General features: G+C 45.2%; 1 long non-coding RNA gene across 1 annotated transcript in view; it reads left to right on the top strand.

The window, feature by feature from the left end:
* Positions 1-268: 268 nt before the first annotated feature.
* Positions 269-22,888, top strand: part of LOC131406369 (uncharacterized) — a 43,225-nt gene continuing 20,605 nt past the window's right edge. Inside the window, exons 1-3 of the long non-coding RNA XR_009220123.1 lie at positions 269-600; positions 2,325-2,581; positions 3,663-3,810. This is a non-coding gene — a long non-coding RNA (uncharacterized LOC131406369). The remainder of the gene's footprint in view (positions 601-2,324; positions 2,582-3,662; positions 3,811-22,888) is intronic.

Raw genomic sequence — 22,888 nt, forward strand, 5'->3', positions numbered from 1 at the left:
TGTCAGGCCAACATAGAACCTGGAGATGGGACTTAAAACAGGAATATCTGTAGAAAAATGTAAAAATATTCTTGACTGAACATGAGGTGGCATGGTACAAAGGTTTCTTTTCTGATATTCCTACAAATACGTGGACAGTGACTCTGCATCTGGGCAAGGCAGGAGCTGGGCAGTGATGGTTGGTTGGGAGAGGAGATGGGGATCCAGATTCCTCTGGGAGCAGACTCTAGGAGGGAGCCCAGGAGAGTATCATGGCTTTCTGGGGTGTGTATCCAATTGTCTGTACCGGGGCTCTGGGACTTGGGTCTCCTCAGCAGCTGCACTCACCCTGAGCCAACGCTGGACTGTGTTCGTGGACATCTTCCTCTCCTGCAGGGACATGGAGTAGAGGACCCCATTGAGCGTCTCCTGTCCCATCGCCTGTGGGGAGCTCTATCAAGACAGTGCCGGTAGGCATAAGGAAAGCTTCAGAGTCTAGATGTCCTTGCTGGCTCTCATACCTATGTGGCTCTCTCCCCTCCAGACATACACACACTACAGTCTGCAGGGACCTCCACCAAGGGGGGATACACATGACATCTTAGATTAATGTTGGCACAGGTAAGAGGCACCTCAGGAATCCCTTTTCGCCCGTGCCAGCCCTGTCCTGGGGTGGGAACATGACAGGACCACCAGGTTATCAAATGGCCACCAACCTCTTTCTGCCAAGGGCACATCCTCCACACATGTCCCTCTTCCACCCACACTGATGTGGAGGGGATGGGGTCTGCCCAGAGAGGTCCCATAAAGGTGGTCTTGCCTAGATTGGTCTGACCTGGGCCAACTTGAATTACCTTCAGGGACCTCCTCGTGAAAAATGGCCAGAGGTGTCAGGGATGAGGCTTGAGCCATTGTCTGCACCATCTGAAAAGGCTCTGACTCCATGGTTTCCTGAAGCCAGAGCCCTGGTTAATGGGATAACAACAGGAGAATGTCTCTCTCTGTCAAGTGTGTATGGCCAAATGAGCTGGTATGAGGCTGTCCCTAGAATGTGGGTGCCTGGTTACGGGTCTGTTGGGGTCTATTGTCAAGAAAGTGACATCACTTCCTGTGGTCCCCATACCCGAAGCCCCTCCCCAGATAACAGGTATCCAAATAGTCCTTTGGGCTGCTGACTGCTCATGCCCGCTTCTCCATACAATACCATATCTGTACCCAGTTAGACCAACACGTCCCTCTCCACATGCCCCTGGGAAGGTCTGGGTGCAGCCAGGGTACCAGCTTTGAGGCAGACCTGATTAAAGGCACACCTCTAATTCTTATCGGTTCTTGATCCTCAATAAGCCATTGTGCCTCTCAGGGCCTTCTATCTCCTGTCTGCACACTAGGGATTATTATTCTAGCAAGTACTTACTAGGGATGTCCTCAGACATATGTGGGAAAATACCTATAAAACTGGAGCAGTGTTGTCACATGTAGGTAATGCCTCCACCTCTGTTTCCTTCCTCGAGTCACCTCCCCTATTCCTGCTTGTCTTCTGATGCCACTGCATAGTGCTAACATCTAAAGTCACTGTGCTTGTGTGTGTGTGTGTGTGCGCACGCTTGGCGGAGCTCAAGGTCTGGATGCCCAGAATAAAATGGCCCCCACATGTGGAGGGAGGGGCAAAAGCTTCCAAAGATCGTAGGATTTCCAATTTCCAAAGCATGGGAGGGGTTCAAGCCATGTCCTAGAATCTCGGAAAATACCCTCACCTCTGGACTCTGCCTGCATTGTGCTGTGGGACAGTCCCTGCCTCTCTCTGGGCCTCAGTCTCCCAGCATAGTGGTGGCCCTGGCTTTCTCCACCCTGGGTGTGATGTGGACAGGGGTGCGCTCAGGGGTTCCCCTGACCTGTGATCCTCCTCAGACAAGAACTTGCCAGATGCCCATCTAGGCTGCTGAATGCTCACCCTCACCCATGTGCCACCTGCTTATCTGTATGCAGCCCTTTCCAGAGCCCCCTGAGAAAGCCTGGGTGGAGTCAGGGCAGCATCTCCGCAGACACAGAGCTGGGTTGGTACCGGGCTCCACCTTCTTACCAGTCTGTGATTCTAGTCAAAGTACTGAAGCTCTCGGGGTCTTCCCCTTCTGCCCTCGATAGCTCCCCGTGATCACCACCTCCTTGTCTACACATCCCTGTGTTGTCCCTTCCCCTTGGGTGGGGACTAAATTTAGTGATTCACATCTCTTCTCTAGAAGATGGCAAAGTGATCCAATGTCACTTCCAAGATTTGGGTATAAAAAGTCCATGCCTAACCTCTTGTTCACTGTGACCTGTGTTCTCTCTGTCTTTCTCTCTCTCAGATCCCTGAGTCTGGGGAGCAAGCCTCTATGTCATGAGGTGCAATAAAGTGAGGCCCACGTGGCCTAGACTGAGGGAGACCAAGAGACAGAGAGGCACAGAGGCCTTCAGTCTGAACAGGATCCTGCCAAAACCCCTGAGTGAGCTCAGATCCTGAGTGAAGCAGATCCTGCCTCAGTTGAAACCGCAGCCCTGACCTCCTGAGAGACTCGGAGAAGCACCCAGCTGAGCGCTGCTGGATTCCTGGTCCACTCACACTGTAAAAGTATAAATATTTGTCGATTAAGCTACTCGGTTTGGGGAAATGTTGTCACACAGCAGTAGCAACTCATACTGTCCTCCTGCCCCAGGCCCTGCCCCCTTCCTTCCTCCCTCCCGTGCACTCCTCCAGGCTCCCTCCAGACACACCGACCTCCAGTCTAACCTCCTCTCTATCCAAAGTCACTTCTGCCTCCAAGAGTCACACTGTTGTGCCTTCTCTAAGGAAAACGACACCCAGCTTTGTGCAGGGCTGACCCCTTCTTGTCATGCTGCTGGAAACATAAATGTCACCTCCGCACAGCCTTTTCAGAGCTCTCACGTAGTGGAGCCAGGCACTCAACTGTAGCACCTGCCCTTTTCCATATAACATTTGTTCTTTTCACACAGCCTTTGGTTTTGTGCTTTTCTCCATCTTCCTCACCTGACCATGAGCTCCTACAGGGCAGGGACCTTGTTGGGTTTCTCCAGCACTGGCACTATTTGAGTGCTCAGAGCACAGTTGCTGCATCAATAGAAGAGATATTCTGCCCCACCACTGAGCAGCTCATTATTAGAGCCAAGTTCACGTCCATCCTGTTCAATGGACGAAGTGGATAAGTACCTAAGCTAATCCTGTGATTTAAACTTTTTGTTGGTGTGTTAGATTATGATGATTTACCAGATATCTCCCCGAATTCCAGTAGCACAGCACTATATATCTCCCCAGCTAACAGTGCTGGGTGTGTTCAGGTTGGAGAGACCACACTCTTTCATGTGGTCCTTCAGAAACCCACTGTTCTTCCCTCATGTGCCTTCTCCATCCCTAGGACATCATCCACATCTGCATCCATCGGCATCGGGGGAAAAATATGAAGAAATGCAGAGGGAGGTTTTTATCATCTGGGTCTCGAGTGGCACACCTCCATTCCTCTGCTCTTCCATTGGGAAAGACATGGTCATATGGGCGGGTGGGAGGCTTGAATTTGGAGTCCAGCTGTGTGCTCCAAGAAGGGGAGAATGATGGACAATGAAAGTTCTCTTCAATGGGTGACTCATTTAGGTTTATTGTGTTTTCAGATCTTTCTTGATTTTTACTGTAGGCCAAGCACTGTGCTAAGAGCTCGATGGAGGATTGCCTGAGCAGCCTCTTGCCCTGGGAGAAGCCCCCAATCTGCAGAGGGAGACTAGACATAGTGTGAAGTGCCTGCTATCCTCAGAGAAAAGGAGAAAGTGAGAGTGCTCTAGAAGGTCAGTGAGTAATTCTAGATTTAGAAGCTATCGTGAGCTCATATCAGTTGAAGTCCACTTTCAGACATAATGAAAATATGGTTGGTGGTGGTAGATGACAGCAGGAAGCAGAGAAGCAGTGAATTCTGTGCAAGATATAATTAGGAATACTATGCAGCCAGTAAAATTATATATGGAAAATATTGAAGGGCAGGGATAGTTATTCATCTTAAATAAATAGTGAATCAGAATATAACTGACCCTATATTTGGAAAAATTCTATGTCTATATTTAGATGAAAATATTCAAATATGTTGAGTGATAGTTTTCTGACTTTCTGAAATATTTTGTTTTTAATATAATCAAAGGATTCCAATAATATGCTCTGTTGGGATATTTATCAGGACATAGATACCTAGACATATACATACATACATACAAACAAACACACATACGTACATGCAGAGATAGGTAGATAGAGTGATGTATAGAGGAATGGAATCTATTGCAAATATGAGCTCCCGTCCTGGGTTTGTCAGGTGAACATATATTACTGGATGTCCTTTGTCATCTCAAATTCAACATGTGCAAAACTAATTCAAAAAATGTTTTCTTGCCACAAGCCAGTTTCTTTTTGTTTTCTTTTTATTGAGGTAACATTGGTTTATAACTTTATATACATTTCAGGTGTAGGTCATTTTATTCGGACTTCTGTGTACAGTACATCATGTTCACCACCAACAGTGTAGTTGTCATCTGTCACTTTGAAAATGACCCCCTTTATATTTTCCCCTCCCCCCACCCCCCTTCCCCAGTGGTAACCACCAATCCACTCTCTGTACCTTTGTGTTTGTCTGTTGTTTCTTTTTATCTTCCACTTTTGAGTGAAATCATACACTATTTGACTTTCTTTGTCTGAATGATTTCACTTAGTATGATACCCTCAAGGTCCATACATTTTGTCTCAAATGGCAAGATTTCATCTTTTTTTAAAAATTTTTTTGCAGAGGAAGATTCACCCTGAACTAACATCTGTTGCCAATCTTCTTCTTTTTTTTTTTGCTGAGGAAGATTGACTCTGAGCTAACATCTGTTGCCAATTTTCCTCTATTTTATATATGAGCTGTCACCACAGAGAGCCACTGCCATACGAGTGGTGTATGTCCACAGCCGGGAACTGAACCCAGGCCTGTGATGCAGAGCATGCAGAACATAGCTAGGCCTTAACCATAACACTGAGGCTGGCCCGATTTCATCTTTTTTATGGCTGTCTAGTATCCCATTGTATATGTATATATATGTACACCACATCTTCTTTACCTGTTCATCTGTCGACGGGCAGTTTCTATGTCTTGCTTATTGTTGATCATGCTGCAGTGAACATAGCAGTGTATATCTCTTTTTGAATTAGTGTTTGTCTGTTCTTTGTATAGGTAGTCAGATGTGGACTAGCTGGATCACATGGTAGTTCTATTTTTTTTTGTGCGTGAGGAAGATCAGCCCTGAGCTAACATCCGTGCTAATCCTCCTCTTTTTGCTGAGGAAGACCGGCTCTGAGCTAACATCTATTGCCAATCCTCCTCTTCCCCCCCGCTCCCCAAAGCCCCAGTAGATAGTTGTATGTCATAGTTGCACATCCTTCTAGCTGCTGTATGTGGGATGCGGCCTCAGCATGGCCGGAGGAGTGGTGTGTTGGTGCGCGCCCGGGATCCGAACCCGGGCTGCCAGTAGTGGAGCGCACGCACTTAACCGCTAAACCACGGGGCCGGCCCGGTAGTTCTATTTTGATTTTTTTTCCCCTGTGGTTCAGAGATTGGCCCTGAGTTAACTTTGCTACCAATCTTCCTCATTTCGCTTGAGAAAGATTGTCCCTGCACTAACATCTGTGCCAGTCTTCCTCAATTTTGTATGTGGGACACTCCCACAATATGGGTTGATGAGTTTGCATAGGTCCATGCCCGGGATCTGAACCAGAGAACCTGGGTTGCCGAAGCGGAGTGTGTGAACTTAACCAGTATGCTACCAGGCCGGTCCCTGTTTTGTATTTTTTGAGGAATGTCCATACTGTTTTCCATTGTGGCTGCACCAATTTGCATTCCCACCAGCAGTGTATCAGGGTTCCCTTTTCTTCACATCCTCTGCAACACTTGTTATTTCTCATCTTGTGAATTATAGCCAGTCTGATGGATGTGAGGTGATATCGCATTTTGGCTTTCATTTGCCCTTTCCTCATAGTTAGTGGATCTGAACATCTTTCCATGTGCCTGTTGGCCATGTGTCTATCTTCTTTGGAAAAATGTATGTTCAGATCCTCTGCCTTGTTTTTAATCAAATTGTTTGTTTTTTGTTATTGAGTTATATGAGCTCTTTCTATATTATGGCTGTTAACCCCTTCTTGCAGATATGATTTGCAAATACCTTCTCCCGATCGGTAGGTTGTCTTTTCCTTTGGTGGATGGTGTTTTTTACTGGTCAGAAACTTTTTACTTTGATGTAATATAATTTGTTTATTTTTTTCCTAATTTCCTTAGATAACTGACTACAAATGTTCCTTATTCCTTTCCTTTTCATCTCCAGTAATTGATCTCCTAATCTATTTTGAATCTATTTCCTGACACTGTAGTGTACTTGGGAAGAGGCCTGTTTTTTCACAGTATGAAATGACAAGACAATGAGTTCCACTAGAAGGCACCACCAAAACCATGAATTTTACAGAATTAGTTTGATCCACCTACAACCCTGTGAAGATGTGCAAGTTTGAATGTGGCTTCTTCTGCTGACAGAACCAGGGAGCCCTGCAGCACTCCTGCAATTTCTCATGTGGCCGCCAGAGGGCAGTGCATGGCAGCTCATGATAATGACACTGCCCTGATTCAACAGTTTACTTTACAAGTTAATCTTCCACAGAACATGTTTTATAACCTCAGAGAATTTCTTTAGGTGATTTATTTGCTTTTCTGCTTCACTTTCATTGGAATGTGATGAAAGTTCCCTACAAGTAACAACTGTAGGTAAGGCAGTAACTGGAAGTTGTCCTTTGTTACACATGCAGACATAAAATTATGAATGACTGAGTGAAGGTGGACCTTACATAAAATAACATATAAAATTAACCTAAAATAGATCAAAGGGCCTACATTTAACAGCTAAAACTATAAAAGTGATAGACTAAAACGTAGGAGCAAATCTATATGATCTGGATTTGGCATCTGTTTTTAAGGATGACACCAGAAACAACAAAAGGAAAAGGGATACACGGGATAAATGGCCATCGACATGGCTGCCTTTCCGTTTGGCTCTTACTGCGCTGCAGGCATCAGGCAAGAATTGCACAAGGTATTTCTCAGGTTATTCTCTCAACACCAGATTAAACAGTTCCGTTTCCTTTCTCCATTTAGAAATGGGGTCACTGAGGCTCAGAGCCTTACCTGGGGTCGCCCAGGTAGAAAGAGCTGAGCAGAGTCCAGAACCTTAGTCTCTGTCATTGGAGTGTGTGCTCGATCCACACTGCTACTCCCTGGAACTCGGGGGTCCAGAATCCTAGAGATCCGATCCCCTAGGCCTTGAGACCTCACTGAACACAGGGGGCAGTGTCACCCCCTGTGTGACACTCACCATAGCTGAGGCTTGGTATGTCTGGGAAGACTTGGGAAGGCTGGGAAGACACCACACTGAGCACTGTGGGCTCTCCCCAGTACCAGGACCAGCCAATCTCTGAGCAGGAGGAGGTTGTCCTCTGGGCACCAGGAACAAAGGTTCACATGTGGTGAGAGGTGAGAGGTCCCTCCTACAGCATCTTGATGCAGCCTTTTTGTCAGGTGGGCCCCACGGGGGTTTACACGTACTGGGTTCCAATCCTGCCTCTGCCTCGCTGTAGGGCATAGAAGGGGCAGTTTCTTTAAGCCTCAGGTTCCTCATCAGTCCCACAGGGACAGCATTTCTACCTCCCTCATGGAATTGTTATGGGGATTCAGTGAGATGATTCATGTGCAGAAGAGAGAGCCTGGTAAGGACACAGTAATCCTGAGTTGTACCTGCTGATGTTACTCCCCTGCAAGTCCACTGCTGCCATGTGCTGCCTGCCTTTGCCCACTCTGTTCCCTCTGCCTGGGATGACTGACTTCCTCTGACTCAATTGTTCCTCCAGAAGCCTTTTTTTCATGCTCTAGTTTGGGTCGGTGTCCCTCAGTTGGGCTCCCACAGGCAGCAGTGGGGCTCACTCCGTTGGACCCAGGCTAGCCCTGGACTGGACATGACCCAGAGCTCATGTCCTGGTAACTGAGGACAGCGACTGTCCTGAGTGTTGACACACGCACGCTGGAGCTTTCTGAATTGCATCCTCTGCTCCTTCGGCCTAATTTTGAGGAGCTCAGTGAATGGGTTCTCTCCTTCCAAGCCAGCCAAAGTGAGCTGCCCTGATCTCCCTGGGGCCGGCCCTCCCCACCCAACCTGTGCAGTCATCAGTACAGGGCGTCTTAGCCTTCCATGGCCAGCAGGTGTCCTAGTCGCTTTTTAATGGTTGGGATTGAAAGCATTTTCTGGAGGAGAATTTGTTTTTGAGGGAAATATCAGTGGGATGAATGACAGCCACTTCCTACAAACCAACACAGAGACTGTGTCCCTTACCACTGTGGCACTGCCCCAGCTCTGGTATTTCTTCCCCGTGGTCCTCACTGCTCTCCACTCTCACCTGCTCTCTGTTCAGTGGAGCTTCTCACTCTTCTTCTAGGGAGACCTCTGAGTTTCCCCTCTCTGATGACCTATGGTCTCTGACTAGGGGGCTCTATCTCTTGTGAGAGAACAGAGAGGGTGCAGACCATGCCTCACCCACAGACAGATATGAAGTAGGCTCCTCCTGGCTCTTTTTATTTGGGGGGGAGGAGATCAGCCCTGTGCTAACATCTGCCAATCCTTCTCTTTTTTTGCTGAGGAAGACTGGCCCTGGCTAACATCCATGCCCATCTTCCTCCACTTTATATGGGATGCCGCCACAGCATGGCTTGACAAACAGTGCATTGGTGCACGCCTGGGATCCGAACTAGCGAACCCCGGGCCGCTGCAGTGGAGCTGGTGCACTTAACCGCTTGCGCCACCAGGCTGGCCCCTCCCCCTGACTTTAATTTGAGGGAGGTGAGGGATCCCCCTTCTTTTCATCTGGGGTCTTTAGCAGAAAAAGGAGCCCCTCCCTCACAAAAACTGAATGTAAGGGACACCAAGGTTGGGGACTGGCAGGGGTGGCAGCCAAGTGTCACTCCTGGAGAAACCTGAGATGTGTTTAGGGACTCTGCCCAGTGCCAAAGCTGCTGACTGAGGCTCTACCCATCCCACCACCTCCGTGAGCACTGGATGTTCTTTTTAAAGGTCTTTTTTGCTCACAAAGTTCAAGTGGTTCTTACTGTTGTTACTAAAACCGTCCATCTGGATGAACATGTGCAAGGTCAAGTCTATAAGTAACTGATCTGCCCTTAGAGGTTCCTTCCTCAGAGAAAGGAGCCCAGCCATGGATTGGGGGGAGCAGAAAGGAGTGGCCCTGCCTGCGCCATCACTGGCCTGGAAGCAGGGCCTGGCTGCTCTACTGAGTTATGGATCAGGCAGGGCTGGGGTGGCCTGGGCCTGGGCCTGGGGTGTGTCATGGGAAGGGCCTGGGTGAGGTGTGTTCAGGACATGGAGCAGGGGGTGCTGTGGGGGGAATGTGGATGACGGGGCTTGAGCAGTCCTTTCCCTGCTCCTCGTTCACTCCCAGGTACCCTGATGGCCTCATTCCTGGCTTGTCTACCTCCCTCCTTCAGGTGTCACCTCGTGTCTCTGGAGTCCATGCTCTTCCAAACAAGGCTCAAACTTGATAAAAAGACCATAGATATTGAAAACTGTAGCCAACACCTTAAAAATGTTTATAAATTTTGTTCCAGAAATTCTGCCTCTAGCGATAAGTTCTTTAAAAACAGAGATTTATGGACACAAGTGTACCCTCAGTACAATTATGAGAGTGAAAACTGTAAATGGCCCAATTGTTCAACAGTGGGGGCTGCTGAGGAGATTGTGATGTGTGACCACTGAGAATGCACAAGGGGACAGGACTGACTGTGCGTGTCCACCTGTGGGGCATCAGGTACTAGGAGAGCACAGCCCTGGGGTCCTCCCCTACACACCCTCACACACACACACACACACACACACACACCACTGCACTTAAAAGGAAAGGACTGCAAAACGGGTATCCACTTGTTATGGGGAATTATTTATTTGTAGAAGGGGTGTATCACTTTTTCCTATTCATAATTGAAATATTATGTTACTATATAAATATTTTCTGTCTACAAATTTAAACTATATAATGTGTTTTATTACATAATATACCAGTAATAAATGGAAATATTTAATATACTATTTTATTTTCATAATGTGCACATTAGATCAATTTAAACATCGCATATCCAGGAAAATAAATGATTTGAAAGGTGTCTCACTGCCCCAGACGTTTCCCTTATGGTTTCTGTCTTGCATGTCATAATTATAAAAGTGGGTATAATGAAAATATTTAACGCTGGGGCTCATTTTTTATATATTAATCTATTGGGAATTTTCTGTCTTAATAAAAAGAGTTACTTTTATTAAAAACAAAAACAAATCATTAATCACTCTCCTCATAGATTACATAGTCAGACAAAAGGCCACATATTGTAGGAGTCCACTTATATGAAAAAGGCAGAAGAGATAAATCCACAGAGTCAAAAAGAAAATGATTGGTTTCCAGGGACTGGAGGTGAGAGGAAGGAGGACTGACTGATTCCTAGGGACAGGGTTTCACTTTGATGAAAATGTTCTTGAACTAGATCGTGGGGAAGGTTGTGCAACAACATGAGTGTACTTCATGACAGTTAAGTGTACAAATGAAATGGACCAAAGACTTAAATTTTATTTAAGTGATAAGATAAAATAGGGGAAACCATTAAGTATATATAAGATAAAAACAAAAGGAAAAAAAATGCAATTATAAGGGAGGGAAAGGAATTCTCTGGGGCTACGGCTGGCACTCCCTGCAGCTCAGGAGCTGAGGCGAGTTGCTGAGATGATGCAGGTGGTTGTTCTAGGTCTTAAAGTTCAGTGAGAGCTGTGGCTGGAGGCTGCTCAGGCTCTGAATGTGAATCTGTGGCTCTGAGCTAGATTTGGAGCTGGCGCTAGTTCTTGAGGTGGTTCTGGATCTTGCTCTGGAGGTCCTGCTGTGGCTCCCAGAAAAGAAAAAAAATACCATCAACATGACTGCTTTTGCATGTTCCTCTCAAAGAAAGCAAAACTCTTAGACCAATCACTCAAGTCTCAGTCCAAGAACCAACCCCCAGGATGTCTTCCCAGACTGTAGTCCATGGGGAGAGTGATCTGAGCCACCTCATTGCTCTGGGCCCAACCCCAGGCTCTGGAGGCTCTGTTCTGTGTGGCCCAGCCCCATCCCCTCCACACACACCCACATCACCCACCCCAAGTCCTCCTTCCCCTCAGTTTCTGCCTCAGTGGCCTCAAGGTGCTCCAGCTGTGAGAGGAGAAGGAGGGCATGGCGCTCCATGTCTGAACCTGGCATATTGAGCCCTAAGTAAGACAAGAGCATGTTCAGGCAGTGAAATTCTGGGGGCTGGTAAAAAATCCTCAGAGTACTGGTCCAGCCAGGTACCCAGAATGGAGGAGATGGGCCTGAGGATAGACAGGTGGACAGCAGGTCAGAGGACTGGCCTTTTCTTCCACACTGCACTCCCAGGGCGCGCGTATGGGGTCCTGGTCTCCTGTGCCTCCTGCTGTGATGGCAAAGGTCCAGTCCTACATTTGTCCACCTCCAATCTTGCCATCCTTGCAGAGATGGTCCTGGCACCAAGGAGGGACTGGCAAAGACTATGGTAGGTGAGAGGCCTTGGTCACTGGTGTGGTCACCTCTCCTCTTCCTTAAGGAAGCCTGACACACCTCTCTTTCAGGCTTCCTGTCCCCTGCCCACTGGAATGTCAACTCCATGAGGCAAGGATTGCTGGAGTCTTGTCTGCTCATTGCACTCACTATCACATAGTATGTGATATCTGACCAATGCATATCTGACCAATGAGGGAACCAATGGACTCTGTCTCTTGCCAGGGTTCCCAGGGCCCTCCTAATACCTCAAATTTTAGGTCCTGTTCTTAAGTGTTGCCTAATCCACTGGGAGATCCATGTGGGTCTCCACAAACCACTGACCCTAATCTCTCGGGGGGGGGTCATTTTGGCCCTGAGCACTCACCGAGTGCCCTGAGCATGAGCTGAGCACCCGCTGTTGATGTTCTACCAGATTCCTGAGCAGGATGCTCCCCACACCTCCTGTTCTGGGTCCCAGGATGGGGGGTGGTGGCTGGGCTGGGAGGGGTAGGAGACAGGCATGTATTCCTTTAGGGGCTGACTCTGTCCTCCAGCCCCCTATCTGCTCTCCCACAGCACCCATAGCCTTATCCACAGCTCTGTGTGACAGCTTTTTTCTTCTCTAGGAGAAGCCCTGAGACCTCTGACATGTGGCAGGAATCACAGGATGTGTGGGATGCCAGGTCCCGCCAGCACCTCCGATTCATAGTCCCCACGCTCCCCTCACAGTTGTGTGCAGAGGGGAGGCCCTCCTACTTGATCTAAGCCCACTCACTTTTTCAGTTGGTCCAGGGATCCACCATCCTCATCAGAATAAGGGAGGATGCATCCATATCTAGAGGAGACCGGGAGAGCATCACATTGATGGTACTGTGGACAGTACTTCCTCGAGAAGTCTACTGTGACTGTCTTACACCTGACTAGAATGGAGCCCTGGAGGACAGGATTGTTGTCTGCTCTGTGCGTTGGATTATGGTCAGTTCCCAGACAGGTGTCTGAACCTAATGGGGCTTCCTACATATTTGAGGTAAATGAGCTCCAACCAGCCCCATCACAGATATTTGACTGGGTCTGCCCTCTCATTTACCTCAGGGATCCCTGCTTTGACTTCACTCAGGCTGGGGACACCCCTAGAGGGAATCTCAAATTTCCTTTTCAACTGGGAAAACAGCTTAGCTCAAGATGATGGGACAGTGTGGGATAAGGCAGAACCTTCATCATGTGGAAGAGGAAAATGATCAATTAGCACAACCACAGCCCCTCCAACAAACCTATTCACAGGGCGAAGCACCCAGAAAGCACTTCCCCTGAGGACACCATTGAGTCTCTATAATAACCCTGTGAGGTCGATCCTCTATTCATTGCACTGTTTTGAGGAGGAAACTGAGGCTCACAGAGGTATAGTGATATTCCCAAGACTTACATCGTGTAGGCGGCCAAATCACCACTGTGCTGTGAGGGGACTGGGTGCTCGCCTTTACAATAGCAGGTCCAGCACCTGTTGGGTGGTAGCAAAGCTCTGTAGGTACACAGGAACGTGGGGACATAGGTGGGGTCGCTGCCCAGGAAGGCAGGCACTACATGATCCACTAGCTTCGCCTGCTTGCCGGCCTGGACAGTCCACACCATGTGGGTCTCATTCCTGTTCACTGTTGATGCATTTTAACCCTGGGGTGGGACAGAGGAGGGACATGCAGTCAACGGCAGCACCATGGACCACCAGAAGGGTTGGGGCTGGAGCTCAGACCAAACTCCAAAGCCCTTAGTGACTTGTGGCAGGAGGTGGGACATGGGTGCCCAGGGCAGGAAAATGGTTCTTGGCATTAAAAGTAGAATTGGAGGTGAGGCATGGCTAAACCCATGAGTCTGTTGGATCAGTTTGTTAGCTGAGTGTTGACAGCACCTCCTTGTATTAATGGTATCATCCCTCTGATTTCTGACAGAACAGCCCATGTGGAGATGAGAACACAGACGATAGTAGGACATGTAGGATTTCAGAGCAGCACTGTTTACATGGCAACGGAAGGTAGCACAAAGTGAAGGACTGAATGGCTGTGGTAACTTGTCTCTCTTCTAAAATGTGTTGAAGCCCAGTGAACCATAGGGGCCACAGCGATGTGTTCCTCGGGACGGCATATTGCAGAGCAACAGACATAACACCTCAAGTCCCATGTCCGTTGGGGGAAAAGCATCCCTACTACTTATGATGATGTGTAAGACTTGGGGATGGTGTGTACAATTGTCAGGCCAACATGAACCCTTGGGAGGGGAGTGAAAATAGAAAAATCTGTAGAAAAATGCAAAAATACTCATGACTGAACATGAGGTGAAACATTTTAAACGTCTATTTTCTGATATTCCTATAGATACTGACAGTGGACAGTGACTTTGTATGTGGCCAAGGCAGAGGCTGGGCAGCGAGAGTGGGTTGCGGGAGGAGATGGGGATCCAGATTACTCTGGGAGCAGGGCTCTAGGAGGAATCCAGGGGAGTTCAGGGCTTTCTGGGTGCTGGAGTTTTCTTTGACTGTACTGGGGCCCTTGTCCTTGAGTCTCCTAAGCACCTACACTTACCTTGAGCCAGCGCTGGACTCTGTTGGTGGTGTGAGGCATCTTCCTCTCCTGCAGGGAGATGAAGTAGAGGACACTGTTGATTGGCTCCTGTCCGTCTCCTGTGGAGAGCTCTGTAAAAACAGTACCTTGTAGTCAGGTGCAAAGGTTCAGAACCCTGTCTGGCTGTGTGCTGGATCTCACACCCATGTGACTCTCTCCACTCCAGACACACAACACCACAGTCTGCATGGACTTCCACCAAGGAAGGAAAGCAGATGACAACCTGGGGCTTTAGAATAACATAGGCACAGATAAACGGCACCTCAGAAACCCCCTTTCCACCCTGCCAGCCCGGTCCTGGGGTATGAACATGACAAGACCACCAGATTACCAACTGCACACCAACTTGTTTCTCCCAAGGGAAGATCCTTTCTCCATGTCCCTCTTCCCCCCACACTGATGTGTAAAGGATGGGGGCTGCCCAGGGAGGGCCCACAGAGGTGGCCTGGCCTATATTGGCCTGACCTTGAATTACCTTAGAGGACCTGCTAGCAAATACCCACAGGCATATATCGGATGACGGTTGAGCCATTGTCTGCAGCATCTGAAAAAGCTCTCACTCTGATTTCCTGAAGCCAGAGCCCTGGTTAGTGGGATAACAGCAGGAGAACATCTTTCACTATGGATTGTCTCTGGCCACGTGAGCTGGGTATGAGGCTGTCACTAGAGTGTGGGTGCCTGGTTACGAGTGTTCTAAGTTCTGTTAGGGTGTATCATCAAGTAAGTGACTTCACTTCCTGTGGTCCCCTTACCTGAGTCCATTCCTCGGATAACAGCTATCCAAACAGTCCTCTGGGCTGCTGACTCCTCACCATCTGCTCCATGCAATGTCTGCACACAGTTACACTAACACAACCCTCTCCACACGCCCCTAGGAAGATCTGGTGCAGCCAGGGTCCCAGCTTTGTGACAGACCTGAGCTCAGAACAACAACTCATTCTTGCCTCCTCCTGATCCTGGATAAACCATTGTGTCTCTCTTGGCCTCTGTGTCCTGTCTGCACAGTATGGATTATTCCTGTATGTACTTCCTAGGGATGCCGTCAGTCATATGTGGGATAATACCTATGAAATTGCAGAAGTGAGGGCCGGCCCGGTGGCGCAAGCGGTTGGGTGCACGCATTCCACTGTGGTGGCCCGGGGTTCGCCGGTTCGGATCCCGGGCACACACCGATGCACCACTTGTCAAGCCATGTTGTGGCGGCGTCCCATATAAAGTAGAGGAAGATGGGCACAGATGTTAGCCCAGGGCCAGTCTTCCTCAGCAAAAAAAGAGGAGGATTGGCAGATGTTAGCTCATGGCCGATCTTCCTCACACACACACAGAAAAAATTGCAGGAGTGGTGTCACATGCAGGTTATGCCTTCAAACATTTTTTCCTTCTTGTCCCCTCCCCTCTTTTTGCTTCTCTTCTATGCCACCCCAAAATCTTTACGTCTAATGTCACTGTGTGTGTGGCTGTGTGTTTTTCAGTATGCCAACACAGCCTTTTCCAGAGCCCCCTGAAAAAGCCTAGATACAGCTAGGACCTCAACTTTGAGGACAGAGAGCCAGGATCATACCTAGCTTCACCGTATTGCCAGTCTGTGATACTGGGAGAAGGCATTGAACTGCTGGTGGTCTTCACCTTCTCCTCTCAATGGCTGCCCATGATCACCACCTCCTGTTCTATACATCTTTGTGAAATCCTCTCTCCTTAACTGTGGACTGGACTTAGTGATTCATACCTACTCCATGGAAGACAGCAAAGATGTGATAAAAAGTCAGTGCCTAAACTCTTGTTCACTCGGACCTGTGCGCTCTCTGTTTCTCTCTCTCAGATCCCTGAGTCTGAGGAACAAGACTCTACGTTATGAGTTGCAATAAAGTGAGGCCTGCATGGCCCTAGCACTGAGGGAGACCAACAGACAGAGAGGCACACAGGCCTTGAAACTGAAAGAAATCCTGCCAGTACCCCTGAGTGAGCTCAGATCCTGAGTGAAGCAGATCCTGCCTCAGTTGAGACCACAGCCCCGACCTCCTGAGAGACTCTGGCAGAAGCACCCAGCTGAGCACTGCTGGATTCCTGGTCCACTGAAACTCTGAGATAATAAATGTTTGCTGGTTAAGCAACTAACTTGGGGAAATGATGTCCCACAGCCATGGCAATAGATCACTCATACTGTCCTCCTGCCCCAGGCCCTGGAGTTGCCCTCCTCCCTCCCTCCCCTACTCTCCTCCCAAGCTCCCTCAGCCACACTGACCTCCAGGCTAACCTCCTCTCTGTCCTAACTCACTTCTGCCTCCAAGAGTCACACTGTTGTGCCTTCTGCCAGGCTAAGGACACCCAGATTTGTGTAGGGCTGGCTCCTTCTTGCCATGATGCTGGAAATATAAATTTAACCCCTGTGCAGCCTTTTCAGAGTCCTCACATAGTGGATCCCGGCACTCCATTGTCGCGTCTTTTTCTTCCATGTAGCATTTGCTCTTTTCGTTCATACGTTTTTGTTTTCATGGTTTTGTCCATCTTCTCCTCCAGACCGTGAGCTCCTAGAGGGCAGGAACCTTGTTGGGTTTTTCCAGCACTGGCACTATTTGAGTGTTCAGGGCCCAGTTGCTGAATGAATAGAAGAGAAGATCCATCCCACCACTAACCTGTTCAGTTATTAGAGCCAAATTGCCGTCAGTCATTTTAAATGTACCAAGCTGATAACTGTTTGCTAATCCTGTGATTTAAACTTTGGTGGGTATATCATTTTATTATGAATTTCCAAATAACTCCCCAAATTTCAGTATCTTAGGACTATATGTTTCCCCATATAACACTGCTGGATCACTTTTCAGGTTGGAGAGACCATGGTCTTTCATGTGGTCCTTCAGAAACCTTCATTTCTTCCATCATGTGCCTTCTTCATCCCTGGGACATTATCCACATCTGCATCCATCAGCATAAGGCAACAGAACATAAAGAAATGCAGCGGGCGGTTGTTTTTGGCCAGGTCTCGAATGGCACATGTCAGTTCCTCTGCTCTTCCCTTGGCAGAGATATTGTCATATGGCCACTGGGGAGGCTGGATAACGGAGTCCAGCTTTGTGCCCCAATAACAGGAGAATGGATTGTGATGGACAGTTAAAGTTAAATTTAAGTAAAATTAAAGTAACTTTAAAGGAAAGTTAAAGTAACTCATTTAGATTTATTGCATTTTTCGAAGCTTTCTTGATGTCCACCGTAAGCCAACCACTGTGCTAAGAGCTCAATGGAGAATAGACTGAGCAGTCTCCTGCCCTGGGAGAAGCCCCCAACCTACAGAGGGAGACTAGACATGGGATGAAGTGCCTGCTATCCTCAGAGAAAAGGAGAAAGTGGAAATGCCCTCAAAGTTCACTGACTATTTCTATACTTGCAAATTACTCGGAGCTCTCATATCAGTTGAACTCCACTATCACACATAATCAAAATATGGTTGGGGGAGGAAGATGACAGCAGGTACTATCAAAGCAGTTAATTATGTGCAAGATATAATTAGGAATAGCATGGAGCCATTAAAATCGTATATTCAAACATACTTAAGGGCAGGGATAATTATTCTTCTTAAATGAAAAAAGACTGAGAATATAGGATGATTCTGTATTTGGAAAAACTCTATATCTAAGTTTAGATGAAATTAAGCAAATATGTTGAGTGATTGTTTTCTGATTTTCTAAAATATTTTATTGTTAATATAATCAAAGGATTTCATAAATATGCTTTGTTGTGACATGTATAGAAACATAGATACATAGTTATATGCATACATACATACGTACATACATACATGCATATATGTAGACAGGTAGATAGAGAGGTATATAGATGAATAGAATCTATTGCAAATATGAGCCCCAGTTGAACATATCTTACTGGATGTCCTTTGTCATCTCAAATTAACATGTACAAAACTAATTTTTAAAAGGTTTCTTGCCACAAACCAGTTTATTTTTATTTTTATTTATTGAAGTGATGTTAGTTTATAACATCATATAAATTTCAGGTTTAAGTCATTACATTTCAACTTGTGTATATGCTACACAAGTTTTGGCTTGTGTTCACAGCCAAAAGTCTAGTCGCCATCAGTGACCATACAAATGTCCCCCTTTACACATTTTGCCCTCCCGCCACCATTCTTCCCCATTAGGAAACATCAATCTGTTCTCTGTATCTATGTGTTTGTCTGTTGTTGTTGTTTATTTGTTTTATATCTTCCACATAGGAGTGAAATCATATAATATTTGTCTTTCTCTATCTGTCTTATTTCGCTCAGCATAATACCCTCAAGCTCCATCCATGTGGTGGCAAATGGCAAGATTTCATCTTTTTCATGGCTGCATAGCATTTCAGTATATCTATATCCATCTGTCTATCTATCTATCTATCTATCATCTATCTATCTATCTATCTATCTATATATCTCACACCTTCTTTATCCATTCATCTGTCAGTGGGCACTTAGGTTGTTTCCAGGTCTTGGCTAAAGTAAATCATGCTGCAATGAATAGAGGGGTGCCTATATTTTTTTGCCATAGTGCTTTCATGTTCTATCAATAAATACACAGAGGTGGAATAGCTGGATCATATAGTAGTCTATTTTTTAATTTTTTGAGGAATCTCCATACTGTTTTCAGTAGTTGCTGTACCGATTTACATTCCTACCAGTAATATACAAGAGTTCCTTTTCTCCGCATCCTTTCCAACACTTGCTATTTCTTGTTTTTTAAAAAGTAGCCATTTTGATGGGTGTGAGGTGATATCTCATCGTGGTTTTAATTTGCATTTCCTTAATAATCAGTGATGTTGAACATCTTTTCATGTGCATGTTGTCCATCTGTATATCTTTGGAAAAATGTGTGTTCAGATACCCTGCCTTTTTTAAATCAAGTTGTTTGTGTTTTGTTATTGATTTATATGAGTTCTTTGTGTATTTTGGTTGTTAACCCCTTATTTGATAAATGATTTGCAAATATCTTCTCTCAATCGGTAGGTTGTCTCTTCGTTTGGTAGATGGTGTTTTTTGCTGTGCAGAAACATTTTACTTTGATGTAATCCAATTTGTTTATTTTTTTCTAGTTTCCTTAGGTAATTAGCTACAAATGTTCCTTATTCATTTCTTTTTGCATCTCCAGTAATTGATCTCCCAATAATTCTATTTTGAATCTTTTTCCTAACATATTATTTTTTGAAATTCTCTAAATATCTCATTGTACTGTTGTCAAGAGTAATAGACGAGAGAGAGAGAAAGACAGAGAGACATCCTCAGGACAGGTAACTAACACTCCCTCAAGCCATCAAGATTTTCAACATACCTTTTATGAAAATAAATGTTAAGTTTCTAAAACATAGATTTAATTGTCATTTTCTTACCCCAAATATTTATGGGACTGCATTCAAGCTACGTGTTAAGATTCAAATTATTAGCATGGCATTAAATATCCTTGATGTCTGATTCTCTCAGACATTCTTTCCAACCTTAATTTCCCACTCTACCTTACGTTCTTTCTTTGACTCCACGTAGGATCTACAGCACTTGCTCTCAATAAACACCCTGCACATCCATCTCTCCCATTTGCTCCTCTTGTGCCCTCTGCTCAGATTGCTTCTTTCTCTACTTTCCTCCATATGTGAACTTCAGTCCTCCAAGGTCAGTTTCAGGATAATTCCTGGAAGATACTCTTCCCAAACTACCCAGATTGATCTCATTTTTTCCTTTGAAATCCTGAGCTGATTATCTATGCTTTTGTTTTAATGCAATGGGACAGTTTGTTCTGTGATATAGTTATATGAATGCTTGATTTCCTCTACTAGACTCTAAACAACAAGATGGCATGACCCGTACTTGACATACTGTGTTGTTGTTGTGTGACTATTTTTTGTTCTGCCCCATTCCTTTTGAATGGAATTGCTTGCCCAAGTGTGTCCTGGGAATATGTAACTCCACTTTGATGTCCAGCACCTCCTATCTTCATTTCCTGAGATTTGCTATTTAGTCAGTTCAACTTTTTATACTGCCTTTTTTCTTCTGTTATTCTCTGACCTGTGTTTGGCTCTTTTGATGGACTTCTTATACATCACTTATGTGTCCTGGCTTTGAGGACCTACGTTGAACATCCTACTATAACTTGCACTTTATACTTCCCTGTGACACTGTAGTAGTCAGTACAAACACTGACGCTGTACTAGCCAAGCCCTCTTAGTAACATCAAACAAAAAATTCAAATTGACTTACACTATGGAATTTCTATCAGGGTGTAGGATAGCTTACAGAATTGATGTTAAGTTTCCAGTAAAACTCAGAAAATGGGAAGAAATCAAAGGAAGCGTGGCAACCAGAACTACAGTCAAATCACGCACTGAGAAAAAGCCAGCTGCTGTGGGACACTGGACTCCCTTACATAATGGACTCCACGGTTGCTATCCACTTGAATTCTCAGTGCTCCTATTGCTTGGCATGACTTTATTCAGACTGAAAATATTGGACAGAAACCTCTGCTTGGTCACCTTCTGATTCAGGCACCAGCAGCAGTCGCTGTGGGCTTCAGAGAGACTGTTTCTGGACGTTTTGCTACTGGTAATAATACTCATCAAGATTTCGCAGTAGGTATTTGTACAACTTGAAAAATTTCCAAATGTTCTCAAGTTAAAAAAAAATATTTCGTGTCCAAAATTCCATCCTTTTGCTGTTTAACATCCATACACACCTTTATTCTCCTAAAATAGACATTTCCTTCATAAAATGGAAAATGTTCACTTACCCTCTCCCTAAGAGGAACATCAGGAGATCTCATCAGTGCTACATCCAGCAACCAATCTACATATCAGTAGCTCTTCCTTTTCCAGTTTCATCAGAATCTTCTTGGAATATCTTTCACAAAACAACATGCAGAAATAACTGCAACAAGCAGACTTCTAATTCTGTCAATGATTAAGAAATTTTCATTAGACAAAGCTTTCTGCCAAGAAAGCTATTTTTTTTTAATTCAAAAACAAGCAAGCAAACAATAACAATCCACAGATGTTTGTAGACTCTGGAGGGCAACGAAGGCATCCAGGACTTGAGCATCCAGGATCCTGTGGAGAAGGAAAACATATGGAGGTGAATTAGAGATTCCCCTCCATGTTTTCCCCTTGGCGCATTTGTTGATTTTCAGAATTGGTCATTGAGGCTGTGTCAGGGCCACCTAGTCAGTCGAATCTTGATGAGCGATGATGGCAGAGAAAAGGGACCGCAGACAAGTGAGACCTGCATTCTGTGTAACTTTTGCTGTCATGTCAAATCCTAAGCTATGCAAAGGTGAGGAGCTGAAAAACTCAATCAATGAGCAGATATTAAGAGGCTAAGTACCTAAGAAAAGCCTTCATTAGTTTCCTGGTGATGGGGATAAAAAAAACTGAAATTAAGGTTCACCAATGAGGAAGAATGTTTGGTAAATATTCTACAACTTGGATGGAAAACCCTGAAAGATTATTTCATAAAAACAAAGGCACTACAGAAATAGGCCAAGATTTAAACAGCCTTAAATTAAGACTCAAAACTACTTACTCTTGCTTGAATCAGGTTGCCCTTCTCCTGGTATATATGCCTGAAAGAATAGCATAAAATCCTGTCTGGATGAAAATAACATTCCCTAGAGCCTCCAAAAATTTTTATACACAACGACAAGCACTTAATTCAAAATTATAAAATTCACCAGGTACAGGGCAAAATGACTAAATCCAGGAAAACAGACAACAGGAAAAGATTTACAAGTTATCTATAAATTAGAATTATCAGACACAATCTTTAAAGTAACTGTAATTAATATATTCAAAATAGAGGGCACAATGAAGAGTTTTAACAAAGAAATGTATAAAAATAAAGCAAACGGATATTCTTGAAAAGAAATATATTACTAAGATTAATAACTCAGATGAGTATAACGATAGATTGAACAGGGAAGAAAAAAGTATTAATGAGCTGGTAAACATGTCAAAAGTATACTCAGATGGAAGGTCAAAGAGGATAAATATGGCAAATACAGAAAAGAATGCCAGAGGTACATAGAGCGTGGTGAAGAGCTCTAACATACATGTGACTGCAATCCTAGCAGGAGAGAAAAGAGATAGTGAAATAGACAGAATAAACAAAGTAATGCTGGCCACAGATTTCTAAAATAGATCAAATATATTGAGTCATATAATCAAGAAACTCTCTGAATCCCATGCTGGATGAAAAACAAAACAGAAGAAAAAAAGAAACACTAAATCACATCATAGTAAAACTGCTGAAAATTAACAAAGGAATGGGTGGAATTTCATGGAGAAGTGATGTTGGTCATTTTGGTAAATAATGCCGTGTCCACTAGATGACCATATGTAATAAAAAAAAATATTGATGTCTACCTCACACCAAATGCAAAAGTTAATTTGGAATGGATCATAGACCTAAAAGTGAAAGGAAAAAACAATAAGATTTCTAGAAGAAAACACTGGAAAATATTTTTATGACTTTAGAAGAAGAGGATTTCTAAAGCAGGACACAACACCACTGACTGTAAAAAATAAATTTAAATTTTACTTCATCAAAATCTAGAATTTCTATTAAGCAAATTATGAAAATTTAAAA

The sequence above is a fragment of the Diceros bicornis genome, chromosome 5 (genome assembly GCF_020826845.1).
Source record: "Diceros bicornis minor isolate mBicDic1 chromosome 5, mDicBic1.mat.cur, whole genome shotgun sequence".
NCBI classification, from domain to species: Eukaryota; Metazoa; Chordata; class Mammalia; order Perissodactyla; family Rhinocerotidae; genus Diceros; species Diceros bicornis.